Source organism: Micromys minutus, assembly GCF_963924665.1.
Source record: "Micromys minutus genome assembly, chromosome: 3".
Classification (NCBI taxonomy): domain Eukaryota; kingdom Metazoa; phylum Chordata; class Mammalia; order Rodentia; family Muridae; genus Micromys; species Micromys minutus.
In genome coordinates, this window is record NC_137972.1 from 40,242,336 (window position 1) to 40,266,442 (window position 24,107).

The following is a 24,107-nucleotide window of genomic DNA, read 5'->3' on the forward strand; positions in this document are numbered from 1 at the left end:
GGAGTCAAATGAAATCTTGACTTCACTGCGGTATCTTTTTTAAAAATTCTTTACTGGGTCTATACTAAAGCACATGGGATTATTGGGCTACTAATAGAAGTGAGATTCAAAATGTGCTTTGTGGGTTCAGCACCAGGACCAAAAAATTTTTTAGATAACTCAGGCATAGAAACTTACTGTCTTTATGCAAAAGACCTCCTATAATACCCTTTGTCTGCAAGGCACACCATACTGCTTTACAACATATGACTTACTCTGTTTCTCACATTTCCTGTAAGGTGGTATTTCAGAGACTCTAACTTATAAAGATGCTTGATGTCACAACCCTTATTCAGGGAGCTCTTCTGCATGTTACAGGATGCCCATTTTACTGTTAGATGCTAAAAATATTGCCTCTGATAAATATTTATTTGTGACAATATAAATATCTTCATTTTTTTTTCTGGGCAAAGTATGCAGAGCCTCAAACCAGCAATTTATCTATAATCTTGTTTTTTGATGCCCCAACTCGAAGAATAGTTATAGTAATCATCAGTGACTTAAAGACTTTGATATTTTTCTCTTGACCTAAGTTCTGAGAAACATTTATAAGTCTCCATCATCACCTTAAATGGATTCCAAAATTTACCTATTCACCTTCAGACTTACCCATGTCCTCACCAACAAGGTGCCAGTTTTGTCCAAAGGCATGATGACTTCCACACTAGACTCTCTATCTCATTACATCTTTTAAATCTATTTTCATCCATTGTCTGAGTAGTACGTTTACAATAAACCAAATCCTAACACTGCATAATTTAGAGCCTCCCCTGTTGCTCCAACTCATTGCAAATAAGATCTAAATAGGCCTTCTTGCTTATTTTTCGGGTATTTCACTCTCACTCAACACAATGATCAAAGTGACCTTCACAGTTGCACAACACATTCAGTGCCAGCAGTGAGTTTGTGCATCTGCTGTTCCCCTGCTTAGAATGCCCTTTCTATGACTTTCATGGCTGATCACTTCAGATCTCAGCTGAACTACCTACCTTAAGTGCCAATATACATATTCCTTTTTTTAATTCTCTGCCAGTTTGTCTTGATCATTTATACACTCTGTCTCATTCATCATGTGATGCAAACTCTGGGAGAACAAAGGCGGTTTATCTCTGTTAAGATTATATTCCCAGAACCTGGAACAATTGGCACACAGGAGATACTAAGTGCATGTATAAGAAAATTTAAGTATAAATAACATGTTATTGAATCTGTGTTAGCTTTTTTTGTAACAAATAGTAGACATAAACTAAAACAGACAGTACTTATTTTGGGTAATGCTCTCAGACTTTGCCATCCGTGCTTGGTTTATCTCTGCCTGGAACATGGATGTGAGGCAGACTATCATGATGGGGAACACATGGTAGACAAAGATGGTTGCCTCATGACAAACTAGAGACATGGAGACAGAATAAAAATGAAAAAGACAAGAGTGCCTATCTAGGAAATGCAGGCCCCCATGACCCATTATCACATCTTCTAATATTTCAAGATCCACGGTTCTCATCTTCTAATATCTCATTCAGATAAGAACTCTTCAACCTGTTATTCTGTTCCCAAAGTCTTTGTCCTTGCTATGCAGTCCTGATGGCAGGAGACTAAACCTTCTGTACATGAAAGCTTTCATAAATAGTTCATATATATAAAAGTGTCAAAACAAGAATCCACTGAAACCTTCATTATATTACCAAAAATTTATAAATTTAGGGCTACCAATCCAAAATATATGTAATGGGACAGTCTTGGCAAAGGGTGGAAGATGAGCAATATGGAGTCTCCATGGTGCAAATGGTCACAGTCTGGGAGAGGTACACATATGTGCATCAATGTGTGTGCTTCTGTGTGTGTGTATGTTTGTGTGCTGTGTGTTTTACAAATACTGTGGTAAAGGATTAAACAGTAGGGTGAGTAAAAAAGGTAGGGAAAAAAGGGTAAAGACTGTTTGATGGAAATCTTTATATTAGAGATTAGCTATACTGCTTTATGGAGAAAGGGCATGCTAATATCCACTGCGACAAACTGCAATTAGCAGTGTGTTGGTCTTTAATATGTGGTTAATGAAGCTATATGTAGAAGTATGAGCTAGGGACAGAGAGTTAACTACATAGTTGTGTAATGCCTGCATTTACTCTCAGACCTTTGATATGGGCAGGTAAAGACAGAGAGAATGCCTTGCTTGAATAAAACTCCAATACACTTTCCCTCAGACATGTCTTTCTATGCCTTTTCACAATAAAAGCTGTCATCTATATTGGACATCACCAAGATGACTCAAAACTGGGATATTAGAAGAGATCTGAATGACAGGAAGGCGTGAATTGTCTGTCTTCCCTGATTGCCATAGCTTAAGGACTAGGATCTGTCACAAGGGTGACTAAAAAGAGTTGCTTTTCATATAAAGTTTTACTGGGACACCTTGCAAATAAATTGCTTTGAAAATGAAACTAAAGATGAAGCAAATTAACTCTCAAATCTATTCTCCACAAATCCCTGCTGAGTGTGGATAGAAATGGATGGTAAAGTAAGGGCGTTTTCTTTGTTTATGCTCTAATTTTCTTTCTCTGTGTTTCCATGCTACACAAGGCTCCAGAGTTATTATAAATTAGGATATTTTGAAGTGAAAATTTGGGGGTACCTTAATTAGGCAAAGCATGTTGTGATTTGAATATAATCCATCTCTTGAGTGATTTCACAGCCATGACTAAAATTACCATGGACATTGCTAAAAATCATCATGATATTACACATTAACAGTCGGCATGGACTGATTAAAAATAGCATATCACAAACTTGTGAAACAACATCAGTTTGAATCTGATGTGCAATTCAGCTCATATATTAAAAACAACTCATCATCTAAAAAAACACTTTTATTGTGAAGATGTGAGAGTAAATACATGTCAAATGACAAAATAGAAAGCAAGCAAGTTAATAGAAAAAGCTTATAATATTCTAAATCTACAAAGAGAATCATTAAGAAAGCAAATACATCTTTCTTGTATGAAGAGTCTTACAGATTTATGGTGCTGAACAAATTTGTCACTAATCAACATGCCCATGCAGTGAAACTGATATGTCTACCAAACTGTTTTGCTATACTCCTAAGAAAATTCACACTTTGTTGAAAATACTCTATTTTTAAAAGTAAGAACCTATCAAATTCCATCTCCTTGGAAGACTGACATTCTTCATTTAAATCAGAGTTAAAAAGGAAAAATTTTATATCAGAACCTTGGGAGTTCAAGTCTAGATCTGATGGCTAAAGAGATCAAAAGACAATGATCAAACCTCTTGGTCAATATCTTATTATTGAAACACAAACAAAACAACCTTTCTTTAGCAATATTATTTTGAAGATGGTTCTCAATTGCAGACATGAGTGTATAGAACTACCACCCGGACACAAATGCTAAAATAAGAAAAGGGTTAAGTAGAACAATTTAGGTATCTTGTCTCTTGTTTCTTCTTTACAGTAAAGAAATGAAAAAGAAACAATGACATCAACAATTAAAAACTGGGCTGGAGCTTCTGCTTCATATCCAGCGTGAGTCCAGTTAGACAGAGCCCTCTTGGACTACTTCACTAAGTATTAGTGGGCCTGGGTCAGGTAAATTATGGTACTTATGCTAAACTCTAATGATTCCTTTAAAGTTGCTATAATTTATGAAGTCCCTGTTTTTTTAAACAAAGTTGAAAGAGAGAAAAAAAAGGAAGTATAAATGCCTCACTTCTCTTGAGGACATGACTTTTGCCCAAGTATCACTACAAAAACAGGGAAACCAAGATAAATTCATGGACAACATACCACATTCAACTATGCATGAACACAACAAGGAGAGTCTTTATGTTTTCATGGGCAACATGGTATCATCTATGATTTGTTGATCAATTACTATAATTCAAATATAACAAGATATTAAATAACTAGCATTATAGAAGTTTTCAATAAGTACTTCGTACTGACTACAAAAGAGTGAGATAAGCAACACAGTGATAAATGCACAAAGGAAGACAGGTTCCATTGAGTATGATCAACATCATAGGAAACAAAGAACAAACTGCTTGCTGAGCATCCATTCTGTAAATGTTTCAAAGGAGAGCTTATGGCAAATTTCATGTCAGATTTAACACGTGAAGAAGATTATCAGGATATTCGTGGTAAAACTATTCTAATATCAATTTATTCTCTCTGATCTTATCCTTTTGCACACATACTGCATAACAGTCCTCCGTACCTCCATACCATACCAAAGAATCATACAAAAGTTATTTACTTCTCAAATAAGAAAGAGATGACTTATAGCATGTTTTATTCACAATCTATACCTAAATGTGACATATACGATTGCAAGGTCTTCTGAAGCTTGATTAAATGTACATAGTACTGATTACAGAGCCTGAAGAAGCTTCTTGACTCCCTGTCATCCGTATAATTTTGAAGACAATTACATGGGAACAAACAAACACTCACAAGTGCACAGTAAAAGCTTGTCAATATAACATGTAATGCCACAGTGTTTACTTAAAACTCACAGGGTTGATCATAAGATTATTTCCTATGAATAAAGCATATCTTTTCAAGAATTTTAATTAGAAATAAGGTGCTTTAGAATATTGTACAGGCTGGTTTAAGACAAACTTGATATTTTTCAATACCATTATTATTTTAAAATATGAAAAGGATATTCATTTTCATGGAAGAACTGTGTACTAGCTGGGCAGCCATGATTTTCAGCACAACCCCAGGCTAATGAATATAGATGTATCACTTTTTTCTTTGTCTTGTAAATAACTAAAATTTTAAAGATCATGCTAAATTAGGCGAGAATATTCCATATTAGAGTGCTGTGAGTAACCCAAGCACAGAGAGGGCTAGGCGGAGCACACAGAAAACACAGCCCTCTGATTGCTTCACTAGATCCAGAACTCTGGCATAAGTAATCAGGGTTGCCCAAGAAGGCCTGGCTTAATATCTAGACCCACAGGCCCACAGTAAGATACAAACCCTTTTAGTGGGAGCCAGGATTGCCCAGGGAAAAGAAGTGCATGAAGTTCAACTCTACAGATACTCTTATACCTGGACCAGAGAGGAGTCTGACGCATAAGCCCAGGGAGAGCAAATTGGGAATCCTCAGAGAGCAGAAAGTACTGTGCTATTGGGAAAGGGTTTGTTGTGACCTAGAGACAGAGCCAGGTCCCTGCCAGTAGTACTCAAACCTGTATGCACAGTGCTGAGCTACCATATAGCCTCACAAGAGCTTCCACATCTGAGCCCACAAAGACAGCAGATTCACTGCAACAAGAACTGACTGCTTGCCCACCAAAAGCCAAACACTCAGAAGTGGGTTTTTTCTTGAACCCACGAGCCCTCAAGTCCATGGGAGAGACAGGTACCAATCACTGATGACAAGATTACGTATAATCACAGACAACAAGATGGTGAGAAGAAAACAAAAGAATTTAAGCAATGAAAATCAAGACAACCTGGCAATATCAGAACCCAGCTCTCCCACCACAGCAAGCAGTGGATTGCAAGAAACTCCAGAAAAAGAAGACTCAGACCTGAAATCATACCTCAAGATGATGATGGAGATCTTTGAGAAGAGCATGAATACCTTCCTCAAACAAGTATGAGAGAAAAACAATATACAAATAGAAGTTTTTAAAGAGGAAACATCAAAAACACTCAAAGAAATACAGGAAAACAGAACCAAAGACATGAAGGAACTGAAAATGGAATTAGAACCAATAAAGGAAACACAAAAAGAGACAACCCTGGAGATCAAAAACTTAAAAAAGAAATCAGGAGTCAAGGATGCAAGCATCTCCAACAGACTACAAAAGATGGAAGAGAGAATTACAGTGGCCAAAGACAACATTCAAAACATAGACAAAACAATCAGAGGAGATGCAAAAACCAAAATGCTCCTAACCCAAAATGTCCAGGAGATCCAGGATACAATGAGAAGACCAAATCTAAGGATAATAGGAATAGAAGAGGGCAAGCATATCAACTAAGAGGCACAGTAAATATCTTCAACAAAATCGTAAAAAAAAAAAATAAAATAAAATAAAAACTTCTCTACCCTTAAGGATGGGATGACCATGAACATAAAAGAAGCCTACAGAACTCCAAATAGAGTGGACAAGAAAAGAAATGCTTACCGACACATAAAGGTCAAAATGCTAAGTGTTCAAAACAAAGAAAGAATACTAAAAGCAGTGAGGGAAAAAGGTCATGTAACATATAAAGGTAGACCATTCAGAATTACACACAACTTCTCAACAGAGACTATGAAAGCTAGAAGATCCTGGACAGATATCATCCAGAACCTAAGAGAAAACAAATGTCATTTCAGGGTATTATATCCAACAAAACTTTCAAACACCATAGATGGAGAGACCAAGATATTCCAGGACAAAACAAAATTTACACAATATCTGAGGACAAATCCAGCCCTACAAAGAATAATGATGGAAAACCCAGACCAAGGAGGTAAACTATATCCTAGAAAAAACAAGAAAGTAACTGAGCAAAAAAATAATAATAATAAAAATAAAAACAAAAGAAGACACATGGACATAAATCTACCTCTAAAAGCAAAAATAGCAGGAAACATCAACAACTATTCCTTAATAACAGTTAACACAAATGGACTCAATTCCCCAATAAAGAGACATAGACTGTCAGACTGGAAACATAAAAAGAATCCAGCATTTTGCTGAATACAGGAAACTCATCTCAGAGATAAAGACAGACACTATCTCAGAGTAAAAGACTGGAAAAAAGCCTTCCAAGCAAATAGCCCCAAAAAACAAGTTGGAGTAGCAATTCTAATATCAAATGAAGTAGATTTTTAAGCAAAAGTTATGAAAAAAGATAAGGAAAGAAACTTTTTACTCATTACAGGTTAAATTTCTCAGAAGGAGCTCTCAATCCTTAACATGTATGCTCCAAATACAAGAGCACCCATATTCATAAAAGAAACCATACTAAAGCTCAAAAAATACATTGCATTACACACAATAATAGTGGAATTCAACACCCCTCTGTCATCAATGGATAGATCATGGAAGCAGAAGCTGAAAAAGGACACAGTAAAACTAACAGAAGTTATGAACCAATTGGAAGTAGTAGACATCTACAGAATATTCCACCTGAAAAAAAGAAGAATACAACTTCTCAGAACATCACGACACCTTCTACTAAATTGACTATATAGTAGGTCACAATACAAGCCTCAATAGATATATGAATATTAAAAAAAAGATTAAAATTCTCCCATGCATCCTATCAGATCACCAAGGACTCGGGCTGGTCTTTAATAGCAACAAAGACAACAAAATACCCATATACTCATGGAAGCTGAACAATGCTCCACTAAACAATAGCATGGTCAAAGAAGAAATAAAGAAAGTAATTAAGTATTTTCTGGAATTTAATGAAAATGAAAACACAACATACCCAAACCTATGGGATTCATTGAGAGCAGTACTAAGATGAAAACTCATAGCTCAGAGTGCCTCCAAAAAGAAACTGAAGAGAGCATAGGCTGGCAACTTAACTACACAGTTGAAAGCTCTAGAACAAAAGGATGCAGAAACACCCAAGAGGAGTAGATGGCAGGAAATAATCAAACTCAGAGCAGAAATTGACCAAATAGAAACAAAAAGAACCATTCAAAGAATCAAGAAAACCAGGAGGTGGTTCTTTGAGAAAATTAACAAGATTGATAAACCCTTAGCCAGACTAAGTAGAAGCCAAAGAGAGAGTATCCAACTAACAAAATCAGAAATGAAAGTGAACACAAAAAACTGAAACTGTGGAAATTCAAGAAACCATCAGATCCTACTACAAAGCCTATCCTCAATAAAGATGGAAAATCTAGAGGAAATGGATGAATTGCTAGACAGAAAACAATATTGAAGTTAAACCAGGACCAGGTAAACCATGTCAATAATCACATAACACCTAGGAAGTAATAGCAGTCATCAAAAGCCCCCCAACCAAAAAAAGCAAAGGACCAGATAGGCTCAGTGCAGAATTCTATCAGTCATTTATGGAGGACACAATATCAACACTCTCCAAACTATTCCACAAAATATATTCAGATGGAACACTATCTAACTCATTTTTCAAGACCATAATGACACTCAATTCTAACCCACACATAGACCCTACAAGGAAAGAAAACTTCAGACCAATCTCCCTTATGAACATTGATGCAAAAATACTTAACAAAATCCTTGTAAACTGAATCCAAGAACACATCAAAATGATCCTTCAGCATGATCAAGTAGGCTGAATCCCTGGGGTGCAGGGTTGGTTTAATATAAGGAAATCCATCAATGTACTCTACCATATAAACAAACTCAAAGATAAAAACCACATTGTCATCTCACTAGATGCTGAGAAAGCATTTGAAAAAATTCAGCACCCCTTCATGTTAAAAGTCTTAGAAAGAACAGGAATCCAAGGCACATACCTAAATATAATAAAAGCAATATGCAACAAACCTATAGCCAACATCAAACTTGAAATTGAAAAACTTGATGCACTCTCACTAAAATCAGGGACTAGATAGAGCTGTTGACTCTCTCCCTACCTATTCAACATTGTACTGAAAGTCCTAGCCTGAGCAATTAGACAGAAAAAGGAAATCAAGGGGTTACAAATCGGAAAGGAAGAGGTTAAATTATCACTAATTGCAGATGACATGATAGCATACATAAGTGACCCCAAACATTCCACCAGAGAACTGTTACAGTTGATAAACAAGGTCAGCAAAGTGGCTGGATATAAAATTAACTCAATCAAATCAGTAGCCTTCCTCTACTCAAAGGACAAACATGCAGAGAAAGAAATTAGGGAAAAGATACCCTTCACAATAGTCACAAATAATATGATAAACGTTGGTGTGAGTCTAACTAAGCAAGTGAAGAACCTGTATGACAAAAACTTCAAATCTCTGAAGAAGGATATTGAGGAAGATCTCAGAAGATGGAAAGATCTCCCAAGCTCATGGATTGAAAGGATCAACTTGTAAAAATCGCCATCTTTCCAAAAGCAATCTACACATTCAATGTAATCCTGATCAAAATTTCAACCCAATTCTTCATAGAGTTGGGAAGAGCAATGTGCAAATTCTTCTGGAATAATAAAAAACTTAGAATAACAAAGTCCATACTCAACAAAAAATAACATCTGTGGTAATTAGGTTCCCTGACCTCAAGCTATATTCCAAGGCAATTGTGCTAAAAACTGCATGGTATTGGTACAGAAATAGGCACGTTGATCAATAGAACAGAATAGAAGATCCAGAAGTGAACCCTCACACATATGATCACTTGGTTTTTGACAAAGGAATTTTAAACATTCAATGGAAAAAGGACAGCCTCTTCAACAAATGGTGTTGGTTCAACTGGCACTCAGAATGCAGAAGAATGAAAATAGACCCTTTCTTATCTCCTTGTACAAAGCTTAAGTGCAAGTGGATCAATGATCTCCAAATAAACCAGGTGCACTGAAACTATTAGAAGAGAAAATAGGGAAAACCTTAGAACACATAGGCTCAGGTGGAAATTTCCTGATCAGAACACTGATTCTTTGTGCTCTAATGTCAAAGATCAACAAATGTGACTTAATTAGATTGATTGCAAAGTTTCTGTAAGGCTAAGGACACTGTCAAGAAATCAAAACATTAGCCTGCAGATTTGGAAAAGATCTTTACCAATCCTACATCTGACAGAGGTCTAATATCCAATGTATACAAAAAACTAAAGAAGTTAGACACCAGGGAATCAAACGGTCCTATTAAAAATGGGGTACAGAGCTAAACAAAAATTTTCCAATTGAGGAATATAGAATGGTTGAGAAACATCTAAAAAAAATGTGCTCAACATCCCTAGTCATCAGAGAAGTGCAAATAAAAACAACAGTGAGATTCCACCTCACACCAGTCAGAATTACTACGATCAAAAAATCAGATGACAGCAGATGCTGGTGAGGATGCAGAGAAAGAGGAACACTCCTTCACTGTTGGTGTGGTTGTAAGCTGGTACAACTACTCTGGAAACCAGTCTGGCAATTTTTCAGAAAATTGAACAGAGTTCTACCTGAAGACCCAGTTATTCCACTTCTGGGTATATACCCAAGTGATGCTCCAACAAACATTTAGTGTTCAGGAACAACAATGTTCATAGCAGACCTATTTATAATAGCCAGAGATCTGGATATACAGATATCCTTCAGTAGATGAATGTATACAAAAAAGTGTGGTATATTTAAACAATGGAATACTACTCTGCTATCAGAAACAATGACTTTATGAAATTCCTAGAAAAATGGATGCATCTAGTGAATATCATCCTGAGTGAGGCAACCCAGCCACAAAAAAAAAAAAAAAAAAAAAAAAAAAAAAACAGACATAATATGCAGTCACTGATAATCGGATACTAACCCCAGAAAGCTCTGAACACCCCAGAAACATCTCACAGGCCATATAAAGCTCAAGAAAAACAAAAGCCAAAAAATCATATCGCCAGTCCTTCTTAGGAAAAAAGACATGTATTGCATCCTTTCAGAGTGTGGTACACCTGTACTTTAAATCACTAATAATCCAAGAGCTAAAAATTGCCTTGTGGAAATTTTTGGTATTTTTATGGTATTCAAAGATCATTATGCTTAATCTATACTCACTAATAAATCTTTTTCCATGTTATGTTCTGTTCAACATGTACTTTATTCTTAGGGTAACTAGTGGAATTTCAGTGCATGCTCTCAAACCTCTAAAAGAATTATGTAGTTATAAAAATATTCATATAGCCAAAATATGTATCTTCCTTTTTTTATTTTTATAAAAAACAAAGGGCTTTTCTGAATATTAGAGATAGAGATGTTTTGAAATATTAAAATTAAAGTTGTGTTCCATTTTGGAATCCTAATTAAAAGTATATACACAAACAAACAGAAATCAGACCAAGCTTCACATTATTTCACGCAGTGTAGCATTCTAACCTACATTACAGAATCAAGGTAGGCCTTCTGGAATGAATATATGAATATAAAGACAGCAACTAACTTCACTGAATATCTGAACATTTTATAAACTATATTTACTTTCAATGGTCAAAAGTCTCTGGGATCTTCTATTCCTCTAACATTCAAACTGTCCTTTTGTATTAACTGACATTCTCTAGTCCACACTATCCATCCTAAAGTTCTAGTTTAGAGGGAGAAGGTACGTTAATAACATGTTCACAAATTATAAATATACTCAGACAAGATGATAGGTTCAGCACCACAGTATCCAAGTATCTTGTATAGGTACAATCTACAATGAATCATTAAAAATATCTAAGTGGGAGAATTTATGTGAACTCACATCAATCATTGACAATATCTAGGGGCCAACAAGTCTATGTTCTCAAGTGGAATATAACAAAGTATTTCAGTAGATTCTCTTTTAAACTTGTAAATATGACATCTACAACAACCACAACAACATTAAGCTAAGTGATGATGTTGATATAAAACAATGTACCATGCTTGGAAAGCTATTTACTAAATAAATTTACAAAAAGATTATCCTGGAAGCAAATAAAGTGATTTTATAGGTCAGTAAGTCAATTTCTAAGTAGCTCAAGTTTGTGTGTGTGTGTGTGTGTATGTGTGTGTGTGTGTGTGTGTATGACATCACAATCATGTAATGAACAATGTTATATATGCATATATTATATATTTACAGGTATAATATAGGTCCATATATATGTATAATGCATTCATAAAATATATGTTATACATACATGCATGCATACATATGCTATTCAAAGAAAAGAATGATGCAGATCAGGGTAGCTATGTTCTGTGATAGTGAGTGGTTTTCATTGTCATAGGCTGTTGAGAGTGAGTTCTTTCTAAGAAGCTCTGGCCTTTATTTTTTCATTGGATACTTTATATATTTCTATTTTCTATATGTATATTTTAAATGGTCTCCTCTTTTTCCCCTCTCCCATAACCTCTTCTATTCCCCCTGCTTCTATGAAGATGCTTTCACTACCTCCCACCCACTCCCACCTCATCACCTTGCCATTCCCATGTACTGGGGAAATGAGCCTTCACAGAACCAAGGGCTTTTCTTCCTAATGTTGACAGAAAATCTCATCCTCTGCTCCATCTGTGGCTGAAGCCATGGGTCCCTCCATATGTAATCATTGGTTGGTGGTTTATTTCCTGGGAGTTATGGTGGGGGATTGTTGCTTGATGTTGTTCTTCTTCCTATGGGGTTGTAAACCTCTTCAGAAGCTCTGGCCTTCTAAGAAATGAGTCACATGATATAGTTACAGAAAATAACCCAAGGACTTACTGGGAGTGCTTCTTCTTTGTCCTAGAAATTATATAGGTGGTCCAAATATACTGAATTTCCTTTTGGTTTTTCCAATGCTTTCAGAGCCATGAAACAACATCTCTATCTGAAAGAAATTTCAGGACCCGTTCTCCAGCCTTCCTCTGTTTGTATCACTGTGCTTCCCCAATAGACATCTGAACCGCAGATCATACTTGAGAATTGAGATGAAAGGAAAGAAAATGTACTTCATAAATTCACTTTAGAGGAGCAAGGAAAAAGTCAAGAGGCAACACTTCATATATATATCAAGCAATGTCAGACACTCCCACACTACAAAAACTATAGACCTTCTCATGGTATAGCTGAACTGGGTGCCTGGAGTTAACAGTGTTGGCAACCACAAACCTAGAATTTGAGAATGACAACTAGGGAAAGAATTATGACCCAATGATTAAGAGACTAGCTGTTCTTCCTAGGGATCTGGGTTCTATCCTCAACACCCACGTTCTCAACTGCCTTTAATTTCAGTACCAGGAAATCCAGCACCCTCTTCTAGCTTCTGTAGCTACCAGGTACATACATGGTACAATAAAACACATTCAGGCAAAACAGTGATATACATAAAATATGTCATTAAAAGACTTTTATATTCTCAAGAGGTTTAAGGAACATCATAGCCATAATTTGGAAAGCAGAAATACAAGGGGCAATATTAGGTGTCCTTTAGAGGTTAAATGTCTTTACTTAGTACTGTTATTACAGTCAATTCTGTGCAGCCTAATACTTTAATTAATCAGCTCATTATTAAACAAGATACTCTGAGAAATAGTGACTTTAACTCTTTCAAGTATTAAATGGAAAGCTTGATGGTTCCAGAGATTTACAAACCAATAAATACCCAGTACTATGACTGGAATTTCAAGACACTAAAGTTACCCCTCAGTTTTAGGTCAGAATGTGATGCACCTTCAGAAGCATTCTGTGCCCAAAGTACTCAATGACCAAGAAATCATACTAATGGCCTTTTACCACATCCCCACAGCACACACATGAGAAATATGGCATACTCAATTTTATGTGGCTAATTACATACAGAATACGATGACTATTCAGATGCAGCACAGGCTGTGATCACAAACATTTCCAGATGCACAAAACATCTAGAATACTAATTCAGACATAAATGAAGAAAGCAAGAATCTAAAAGTTGGATACACGACTATAAATTGTCTTGGCTAGCTTTAACTGTCAATTTGGAGCACTTTGATCCTCCTGAGGAAGGAATCTCCATGCTTTCTGCATCAAGTGGTTGCTTGAATTTCTTTCCAGACTTTCCCAAATAATGGATGACGTGATGAAATAACACGTTTCTTCCCCTAAGTTTCTTTTGGTCAAAGTTCTTTTATCACAGTAGCAGAAGCAGGACCTAAAATGGAGACATTCTACATGAGAGGGAAAAATTCAGCCTTAAAGAAGTTATATGGACAGAGAAATGCTTGTGAATAACAGACCCTCTTTTTTGTCCAAAACTGAACATTGGTGTCAGAGGATTTATTCAAAGAGGAAAGGGAGCACCTGACTAGATCTCCTGCAGAAAACCAAGTGTCACAATCAAATCATAACATCCTTTGAGAAGTAGGGGCACTGAAGGCAAAACCATAGGCAACAGAATTATGAAATTCAGTCCAGGCAGCATTCAGTTGGATGATTATGGTATAAGGAAGTACCAAAGGTCAGATCATTCATGAATGCAAAACCTTTCAGCGTGATTCTAAAAACTGAAATATCAAAATTCTCAGTTTCGGCAGGTTTAGTGTCTGTGAATGATCATTTTCTATTCCAACATACATTTTAGTTGCTGTCTCTTTATATAGGAGGAAGGAGAGAAGCTATGAATTAGTCTCACAAGCTGTCTCACCAGACACTAACCCATATATGAATGGTACATACAGCACACATAGGTAACCATTTCTTAAAGGGCCAGAATCATAATATTGTTTCACGGTTGATTAAGTTTTCCCATGAATTTCAGAGAAATTTTAAATATTCAAACTTTAGCACTAAGCAGTTCATACAGGAATAGATGGCCTAGAAACATTAAGGGAATCAAATGTGACTGTGTTATCTTCCTTCCTAACTTCCCAATTATCCTGTGTCCCCAATCTGGACTGACAGCAGGTGCCTAAGTTCCCAGACATCAAAATTCACTGTCATTTCCACCAAATATGAAAGTTCACCCCCATCCCTTCTCAGAAAGAAGTACATTTTCACAAGAATAACATTTTCAGTCTGTATAGATTAAAAACAATGCCTCCCTAAAATGCCCTCTAAAGAATACAGTCTGTTTCCAAACATATTTTAATGAAAAGTTCATAGCATTTGTCTCTGAATATTGGATGGAATAATTGAACATTGTATCAAATATGATGCCCTATGAAAGACCATGGTTAGATAGCTGATAATATTAATTATACACAATCTAGCTATATATTACACCTCCTTAATAAGTTAGAAAGGACAAACACAAAGATTTCAGTTGCTTCTCCTCTAACACAGACCAGATCTATATGACCAAGGTCTTATTAAGGAAACACCAGATAGTAAACTAATACGAAATACTAATCATTCCTGACAACAGAGATTATTTAACACACCCGTGGTGAAGTTCAAATCAAAAGGACAGGAAATAGATAGGAAATTACAATTAAACTTAGTCAAACCAAGCAAAACTCCATTGTTCCCTCCCATCTTCTTTGGGAACTGAGAAAACACACTTGAACTTAAATTTGCTTTGAAGTAAAGTCCTCGGATGACAAGACTTGCATGGATCATTTTGTTAAGTCCCCAGGCATCTTGTTATAAGCCCTCTAAAATTTTTAAATAATAATTGCTTTTTATAAAGGGTAAGAACATTCTGTGTTGGATTATATCATTTGGAAAAGTGTTTTTTTTTTTTTTTTTTTTTTTGCAAATATTTGAAGTCTGATATTCATCATTAGAACCCACACAAAAATATGTGTCTGGTGGTTAATTCCTATAATTCCATAGAAGTCTTTTATATAAAGCTCTGCCTTTGGGAGCTCCAGGTCATGTAGGATCTTTATGTAATGACAGCAAAGAAAAGGCAGATGATGCTAGTTCCAGGCAAATGACACCTGTGGTTGCCTTTTGGCCTCCACATGAGCAGAGATATGTATCTATATAACCATTCATTTTTTCATACAGACACACATATAAACTCCTGAAAACCCGTGGCTGTCAAACTTATCTAATACATTAAAACTGCAGCCATAATTCATGAAAAGTTCTAATTCTTTCTTGCTTTCAGGCGTGCTTTGAAAAGGAGACTGAAGGAGTCTCTAAAGTTCTCCCTGCACAATCTTAGCTACTTTAATTAAGAAGTCTTCTTTAGAGATGACATGAATTTCAACAAAAATTTATCTTCTTGCCATATGTATATGGATCTTTGATCCCAGAATTTTTATCCTTGATTTTTCAGTATTTGTGAACACCAAAAGCATGTTCAATATAATTCAAAACAAAGAAGAGAACACCTGCTGTTAGGAGCAGTCATTTTTAAGTTGAACACAATCATTCAGGAGGAAACAAAATATACATGCTGAGTTGGTGGCTTTATCTTTAAAATGTCAGGTCTCAAAAAAGACAAAAACAAACCTAGGAGCAAGCTTTGTTTAGAAAACACCCCGTGCTTCCAATAACTGGATTATATGAAGTAACATTTTTTTCTAATAGTGCTATACTATTTTACATACTTAATATATTTTTGGACAATTGACTCATATTTTAATAATTTATTTTAAAATGTAAAGCATAAACAGTATAAAGCATACTCCATATTTATTCTGACTGTCTACCTTATACTTTAAATACTAATATTAGGATAGTTCATTATAGATGACAAACATTATAAATTTACTTGCTATTATGGAAAAGTTATGTGGAATCATACATTTTATAATAAAATAGACAAACTATAGCTTATACATCTATAAACATCATTAGAAATATTGAGCTTACAACATCTCGATTAACTTAGCATTACTAGACAATTATTTAGTGCCTTTCCTCTGAAGACATGGAGAAAGAATGAAAGAAGACAATTATCTGAAGAAGAAAAAAAAGGGGGAGAGAAAGGGACAGGAGTCTAGAATAAATCCATTAACAGCTGGTAAGTCATGATCCATCCACAGATGACTAACGCTGGCCATACACTAAAACACAACCATCTAGAATACTTGATGAGAATCCCAACCTCAGTTCTATTCTCCTCAGTGTTGCGATGTTATAGAATATCATGTTATTTATGGCAAGCCGAATTTTGATGAAGCTTCATTTCTTACAATACTATATTCTTAAAAATCCATATTGTCAAAATGGAATTGCTTAGTTTATAAGACATCCCAAAACAACTGATACCTATTGTTCCAGAAGAATCAGTGTCCGTTGTTTATGCCATGTATTTGCACAGAATGATATAATTAAAAAGGGACTCAGACCATTGCTATTTCTGTTTTCTTGGACTCTGATTTCAAATTTGCTCTGCATTACAATTGCCTCTACCACTCTCCCTATTTATGATTAAGGTTTTCTTCATGAGGGCTACAGAAAGAGTTAAGGATGCTAGACAAACATTCTACTACTGAATCAGATTCCATCACAGAAACAGTATTTTTAGTAGTCTGGTTAAAAGGAACTGGAATTTATTTTTTTAAAAAAGAAGTTTAGGAGTTATTCATCAGTAGTTGATAAATCATGCAACCAAGACTTTTTCCAAAGATACCTGCATTACAGTCCATGGTGTGTCTCATCTGATTAGACATCGAAAGACCTGTCCTACCTGATGCACAATGCGCAAATGACAACCAGCTTTGCCTTTGAATAATTGTAATGCCTGATGTTTGCCATATTAGGCTAATAAGCATGTTCATAATTTTCCATAAGGAATTTCCCACTATTTACTCTCTAGGTATAGATTGGCAAATGGACCTAAGACATTTGAGTACTTCTAAAACTCTGGTGAAACAAGGCTTATAATTGTCACTTAAAAATATTCACAAATTCATGTCATTTTTAGCATCTGATTTTTTTCCAAATTTGGGAATGTAAAATCATTAATAATGCATCAATAACTTGAAAATAAAAACATTTTATAACTTAGCTATGACAACCATTCAAAGCCTTTTACAAAGAATGTTAAACCGTAGTCATACAATGGATATTTCCTCAGTTCTTTTCAGGCTGCATCTTTTTTTTTCCTAGTAGAGAAATTACATTTTGATGATAACCCATAAAGTAAACATGTTTCCTACAAAAATGTGAGCAATAAGATGTTAAATATTGCAAGCATAGCCCAATCATGAGGAGTAAGCAGATGGCTAGGCAATATTTGACATATGACTTATCTGTCAGAGCACATAGTCACGTACTGAATTCACTCAATGTTTGACCTTGATTGTCTTATAGACTCTGTCAATCACAGTGGCATGTGATTCTTCAAGCCAAGGTAAATTTCTTCTGTAACTACAATGAGATTGTTGCTAAGACAGGGCTGTCAGTCACTGAGTTATTCCCAATGGTAGGCTTTCCCCAAGTACAACTGAGAGTCAGCAAACTCTCAGTTAAGTGCCATTAGAGGACAATTTACCTTGAATTTACAATTACCATGCTACATCTAACTATGAGGAAAAAAAACTGAGAAATTTAATTTAATGAATGAAGAAAGTCAAGGTTTACCCTAAAAGTAAACATCACCCTCAGTTTTACTCCAATCAAATCAATTATACAATACTTAGGAAAGTCACTCAAAATCATCTTACTAGACACATCAGTGTGACAAAACATTTAAGGTAGGCATTTAAAATTATTTTTAATTATATGTACTGTGGTCCAGTGCTTGTATGATGGGAGGGTAGTTTCTGGTGTAACAGAATGCACAGAGCTACAGTTACAGGATATTACTGACATTGGTGTTATGTACTTTATAGAAATAGGAATCACATTAAACCACTGAATTACTCTCCAGCCCATAAAGATGCATTTTTTGTTTTGCTTTGTTTGGAAATCATGGGAAAAAATCTATTGCCTCATATATTTGATGTCACAAATTTAGATTTCAAATATACTCTTTGCTACACAATGTTTCATAAGGCTAAATTATCTAAACTTCATTTTACTAACATATAAAATGGAACTATACAAATTCATGTTCCTTGATTACCATGAAAATGGATTTACATACAAATATTACTAGTGTCAAGTAGATCTAGTAGATATGTTCACCAATGTTAGTTTCAACTGTTAATCTTCTAACAATTATTTTATTTTTTAGTGTAAATATATATGAATATATTTTTGTCAGTACTTGAATTTTTTAAATGATTGATAGTATGCATTGAAATATTAGTAGTTACAATGATCATAAAGTGGATGTAAAACAAAATGTAAAATGGAAATAGTTAAAGTTTTCTTGGTGTGTTACATTAAACATATTGATTTTTAAATACCAAAAATTTCCACAAGGCTATCTTCTTAGTTCTTAAGTTACATATGATTTAAGGTCTAGGTGTACCCCACTCTGAGATGGTGCTATATACTTACTGCTTTTCTTTTTTTTAAGAAGAACTGAGTCTTTTACTTTTTTGCCTTTCTTTGTTTGAGCTTCATATGGTCTGTGAGTTGTTTCTTGGGTATTCAGAGCTTTCTGGGGCTAGTATCCAATTATCAGTGACTGTATATTATGTCTGTTCTTTTGTGACTGGGTTACCTCACTCAGAATAATATTCTCTATATACATCCATTTTCCTAAGAATTTCATAAAGTCATTGTTTGTAATAGCTGAGTAGTACTCCATTTTGTAAGTATACCACAATTTCTGTATCCATTCTTCAACTGAAGTACATCTGGGTTCTTTCCAGATTCTGGCTATTATAAATAAGGCTGCTATGAACATGGTAGAGCATGTGTCTTTGTTGTATGTTGGAGTATTTCTGGGGAATATGCCCAGAAGTGGAATAACTGTGTCTTCAGGTCTTTAGTATTATGTCCAGTTTACCGAGGAACTGCCAGACTGATTTCCAGAGCAGTTGTACCATCTTACAACCCCAATCAACAGTGGAGGAGTGTTCCACTTTCTCCGCAGCCTAATAACTATTTTACATAACATTGGATTTTAATAGATGAGTTGCATTTTAACCAGATTAGGGCAATATAAACTCATAAAAATCATAGAGAGAACCATTGTGTAGATCTGTCTTACTGTTCCACAACATGTAATCAACACAGCTGCATCATATAATCAATGCACAAAGCTATGTCTGGATAATAACCACATAAAATATGGACAACTTATATTGAGATATTCCAGAAGTAAAACATGTGCCAGATTTTTAAAGTTAGTTACTACAAACATAAAATATTCTACTAACAAAATTTATACTGATTAAATGAATAATTATTTTAAGTAAAATATAATAAAATTAGTATTACTTGCATTTCTTATTTCTTCATTTGTATGTATTTATGTTTTTTTAACACATGTATGCAAGCAGCAATGTGAGCCTGAAGAATATGCCAAATTGCATAAATACAGTATGAGAGAAAGTCACAGGCACTAGGAAGAGAATTTCTGAATTCCTCTGTTACAGGGGCACAGAGCCACCTCTCCTGCTCCTGTTACAGGTGTGTGTGTGTGTGTGTGTGTGTGTGTTTGTGTGTGTGTGTGTGTGTGTATGTGTGTGTGTGTGTGTGTGTGTGTGTCTGTGTGTGTGTATTTTAAGGTGACTGCTAGAAATATATTGCCTATGTGTTTTAGTTACCATTCTGGAAGACAGTGCAGGAAAGGAATATATCAATATTCTCCAAAGAATTTTTAACAAAAATATTTTAGAAACACTTTTTAAATCATACATATAATCCATCCCTCTCTAAATTTATCCCTTGGACATTAACATACATATTCAGCAGAGGCAGGTGGATGTGAACAGTTTTGAGGAGAAGATATTATGGTTAATAAGATCAATGTCAAATTGCTAATACTGGTATTGGACATGAAAAACACATTGTCCTCAATGACATTCATAGTATACACTCTTAATAGGGTAATATTTTCTGTGATAGCTACTACAGGAAAAGCACTCATCCATGCTGAAAGTTGGAGTTTATTATCTCAACTTCATTCGATAGATAAGGAATTATATTAATAAAATCTGTTCCCCCTCTCCTTAGTAATTCATTCTTTATGGGACATTATGGGAAAGTCACAGAGTAAGGTATACTTTCATAGTAAGGTATACTTTATCCAAAGAAGACAAGACCATGAAGCAACTTTTATTATTTTCAATAAAAGAAAAAAAAAAGAAACTGCATGGATAATTTTTATTTGACCAGAAATATTTTAATCATGTGAGCACTTAATAAGGTACAGATAATTATGTGCAATTACATGATAATTACTCTTGATCTAATTATCATTTCACTGCAGCTTTGATAGAGATAATCAGATGGTTACTGGTGAACTGCAAATTAATTGATAACAGGACATTTATAATTGCAAATGATCACGATTACCTTGGAGTACTATGCACACATTAGCATGTAAGTCAATGGCAGGAGGATCGGGACATCTATTTAACTAGAATGCCACAGAATGTAGAAGAGTAGATCATAAATCTTTTCTCAGTTATGAGCTGTAGGGATGTTCTGTGTCTGCCACGGGGAAAGATTTTTGGTCATTTTCATTCAGTGCATAAACAGTTTATTTGGATTTTGTCCATTAGGCTGAGATTTTATTCACATAATCATATGTATCTTGTGATATGACTTTATTTAAGACATATGAGTAACAAATTATATTTTAAGAAGAATTCAGAATTCGTACTTAAAATGTGGGTCTAGAGAGGGCTTACAAAAATCTCAATCAATAAAGTGCTTGTTGCACACACAGGAATACCTTATTTTTAATACTTAGAAACAAGCAAAATATAAATATAAAATCAGGGGTCTCAGCAAGTGCCTGTAATTCTAGTGGAGGGGCTGAGGGTAGACACTGAGACAAGAAGATATCTAAGGATTAACAGCAGCCAGCCTGATCACTAAACTTCAGGCTCACTTCAGGGCTCAGTATCAGAACAGTAAGGTTGGGAATGATTGACTTTTGGTAGACACACACACAAACACAGAGAGAGAGGGGGGGGGGGAGGGAGGGAGGGAGGGAGGGAGGGAGGTGGGGAAGGGAGGGAGGGAGGAGGAGGAGAGAGGAGAGAGGAGAAAAGAGGAAGCCAGGAGGAAAGGGGAATGGAGGTGAGGGGAATGGAAGGGAGGAGAGGAGAGGGGAGGAGAGGAGAGGAGAAGGAAGGGGAGGGGAGGGGAAATGAGGTGAGGGGAGGGGAGGGAAGGGTAGTGGAGAGCAGAGCAGAGCAGAGAAGAGGAGAGCAGAGGAGAGGAGAAGAGAGGAGAAAGGTAAAGTGGTTTAAAATTGTCCAAACAGTGGGCAACAGAGCTATATAAAATCTGATTTCTTCATTTCTTATTTAGAACCATTGCGGTGAGATTTTCAAAACTTATTCTCTTCATATACTACTTCGAGTGTCATATATTTTCATAGTAATCCAATAGAGCTTATGAATAAACTCAAGCTTATTGCATCTCTGTATTCTAAATATTATCCATATTTCATTAATGTTATATTTTTTTAAATCACACTAAATTTATCATGCATCAAATTAACACTTTCTTCTGGGATAAAATGCATATCACCACTGAGAAATACTTGTGTTTTTCCACTGTATGGCAGAATGTTTTCATAACCTTTGAGGTTAAGAATAGCTTCCAACATCATTACAGACTTAACAAAACAAAATTGTAAGCACTATGTTATAGAGAAATTTATGTGTTATGTATTATTTTACTTCAAAGCACATGTATAACTACCAGGGTCCTGCAGTTGTTAAAAGCCCTCCCATGGTATGAAAGCCAAACATAAATGCTCTCAATGTTAAGCAGCATAAAATACATACTATTAAATAAAGTTGGCATCTTTCTTCAGAATTTCACATGGTTTTAGGATACTATTAGATTCACAATTAGTTACCAATTAATATATAAAGGGAACCGAGTCCAAAATTGACTACAAATAAAAAAATTAAAAAATATTTAGGTCCAAAATATAAAAATGCATCCATTTACATACAACATGTATTTAACCTTCTACTTGTTTTAAATGTACCGCTATGTAAATATTGCCTAACTGTAGTTCTTTGAATATGGTAGAAGCCTTCTAAGCTTACTCATCCAAGGTAGCTTATTTTTTGTTTTCTTGTATTAAGCATGAATTATCTGAGGATATGAGATCCATTAATGAAGTAAATCATTTAGTAAACCATTACTAAATTTGTTTATATGTATCAGGGACATTACTCTATAGCCATGACAAACTTCAGATTAAGCAAGAGACAATTGTCATATACTGGTTTGACAGACTCAACAAATGAGTTAAATCTATAGCCCTTTCTTCAAATTATTAAATTTTCTTTTCCTTGCCTTTTCCTTATGGAGTTTATAATATGGTGTTATAAATCTAATTTTTATAAAAATGCATTTGATTTTAGACCACATGAGTGCAAAATACTAAATTATTCCTCAGACCTCATTCCTAGCTAAACTGAAAGAGATGCTCTATGCATCCTGGTCTCTGAAGGACCACTGACTTCTGTGTTTGGGGATGTCAAGGGAAGAAAACGTAGGTACTGAATGGATCAGAAGACTAATGCCATCATCAGGAAAAAAAAGAGAGATTAAAGTACATCCTAAATTTTTTTACAGTGAAGCAACAAACCTTGAAACCACCCTTTCTGAACAATTCACAAGAGAACATTTTCTTCCTTTCTTTGTTATTTTCTTATTTACAATTCAAATATGAAATTTCTTGCCATCCCCCATACCCTGCCTCTTTGAGGGTGCAACTGATCCAGCCATCCACACCCTCTATCCTCCCTGCCCTGGCATTCCCCTACACTGGGGCATTGAGCATTCACAGGACATCATAGTCATGGTTGTCATAAGTTTTCATAGATAACAAGCTATTAAAATAAAATGCTGCTTAGCCTTTGTGGAGATTATCAGCCTATATTGCTGTGCATTTGTATATAGGATATTTAATACAAACTTAATTTCCCAACTATGATTTTTGTTTCTTTGGCTCTATACACTTGTATACTTGTGCTGTACAGTACTTTACGAATGGTAAGGTAGTAAAGTCCCCTATTCTTTTTTCCTCAGTGTACTGTTGCTCAATTTTCTACATTTTTCTAGTCTCTTTCTCTTCAGAATATTAAATTTAGATTTTTTTACTCCTATTTTGTCTTTATTCTCAAAAACAATTAGGAGGAAGAGGAAAATAAATTGAGGGGACAAAAGAAGAATAGGGGTAAAGGAATAACAACTCAAATGTAAATACAGAGTATCTAATAAAAAAGAAAAATGAATAGGAAGAAGAGAAGAGGAGGAAAAAAGAGAACGATTAGAAAGAGCAAGACTAGGGAAAAGAACAGGATCAGAAAAAGAAATAATAGTTTGTGAAATTTTGAAAACGCTGTGTGTTATTTACCCTTCTGTATTAATAAGGAAGACAACTTTTTATGTATTTTTATGTGAAAATGAAATTAATTTTTTATATTTTCTCATATTTTACATAGGGCCGTGGAGGAT